Genomic DNA, 1,869 nt, shown 5'->3' with positions numbered 1-1,869 from the left:
GTTGCTACCTCCATACCAGATCCACAGCACTTATTTCCATGTCTGACATTTATTTGTCTGTATTGATGGTGGTCTGACCCCTCTAGACTGTAAGCTCTTTTTGGGCAGGGAATGTGTCTGTTTATTGTTGTGTTGTACTTTCCTAAGCGCTTACTACAGTGCTCTGAACTTGGTAAGCTCTCAATAAATATGATTGAATGAATGAATGAATGAAAATAAGAGGGTTGGTAAACAAGTTCCCCATTTACAACAAGTTTTCATTCCAGATTAGTTAATTCACTATGGGTGAGTTAGAAGGAATTTAAATACTTTCTGATCATTGAAAACCAGAACATGGATCAGTTTTAAAACACTTATTTTGTTAATGTGAGTTGTGGTTAGTTAATATTAACGAATATTATGGCATTTGTTAAGTGTTTACAATGTTTTAGGCACTGGGGTGGATATAATAGAATCAGGTCAGATACCAGTCCATGTCCAAAATGGAGTTCAATGTCTAAAGCAATGAAAGAATAGGTATTTAATTCTCATTATACAAATGAGAAAACTGAGTCAAAGAGAAGTTAAGTGACTTGCCCAATGTCATCCAGCAGATAAGTGATGGCACTGAGATTAGAACCCAGGTCTCCCGACTCCAAAATCTGTGTTAGAGTCAAAGCTTCCATCCTTCCAAAGCACCTGTAAGGAGTCTACTGCTCCTTACATGTTTCATCACTGAAAATATTTCTCTAAAACATTTTTAAAAGCATCTTTCACATCGTTGTTCCTTAGAATGTAAATTACTGGATTCATCATAGGAATCACAATGGTATAAAATAGAGACATAACCATGCCATGCTCCAGATTGTAGCTTGAACTGGGTCTGACGTATGTGGCAAGTATTGTACTGTGATATATGGTCACTCCAGAGAGGTGGGAGGCACAGGTTGGAAAAGCCTGTGTCTCCCTTGAACAGAGTGGATCCTCAGGATGGCAGCCAGGATGTAGCTGTAGGAGGTGATCACAATCAGAGCGGTGAGCACCTCAATAGCGCTCACAAAATTGAAGAGTAACAGTTCGTTGATGTGTGTATCAGAACAGGAGAGGGATAAGAGTGGGGGGATATCACAGAAACAATGTCTGATTTCATTGGAGCCACAGAAGGATAAACTGAAGGTGGCAGCGGTATGTAAGATGCTATTTAGGAGGCCACCAATATAGGAGCAAATGATGAGTGACACATAGATTCTGGATGAAATAATGGCCATGTAGAGCAGAGGATTATAAATGACCATATAGCTATCATAAGCCATGGCAGCCAGAAGAAGACTCAGTGGTTCCAAAAGTTAGGAAGAAAAGCATTTGTGTGGCACAGCCAGAAAAAGAGATGGATTTATTTCCCAATAACAAATTCAGCAACATCTTGGGGTTGACAACTGAGGAGTAGCAGGCATCCAGAAAAGATAAGACACTCAGGAAATAGTACATGGGGTTGTGAAGCCGGGAGTCCATTCTAACCAGCCCAACTATTCCCAGGTTCCCCACAAAGTGAAAAGATCTATGGCTAGAAACAGCAAGAACATAATGATCTGTAGCTCCTAAGGATCTGGGAATCCCATCAGAACAAACTCAATTATAGTAGAGTCATTATGCATGCTCACTGCTACCATGTCCAATCTGTAAATTGTGCAGAATATTGAAATTGAGCTAAAATGAAATGATCATTTTATCATTTGTAAAATGATTTAGCCTTACATAGACATTTATCAACATTTATCAATGAAGTCAGTGTATTTATTCAAAGTATCAAATCTCTATTCTCTTCATAATCCTTCAGTGAAAATGACCCAATTCAGTAGACAGTTTTAGAGTAAACTATGGACTGGATTT

General features: G+C 38.7%; 1 pseudogene; it reads right to left on the bottom strand.

Annotated features, from left to right (window-relative positions):
- Nucleotides 1–711: 711 nt before the first annotated feature.
- Nucleotides 712–1,634, bottom strand: LOC119922607 (annotated as a pseudogene).
- Between the last annotated feature and the right edge of the window lie 235 nt (nucleotides 1,635–1,869).

The sequence above is a fragment of the Tachyglossus aculeatus genome, unplaced genomic scaffold, assembly GCF_015852505.1.
Source record: "Tachyglossus aculeatus isolate mTacAcu1 unplaced genomic scaffold, mTacAcu1.pri scaffold_114_arrow_ctg1, whole genome shotgun sequence".
NCBI lineage: Eukaryota > Metazoa > Chordata > Mammalia > Monotremata > Tachyglossidae > Tachyglossus > Tachyglossus aculeatus.
Note: the sequence above shows the minus strand (reverse complement) of the source record. Positions and strands in the feature narration are given on the sequence as shown.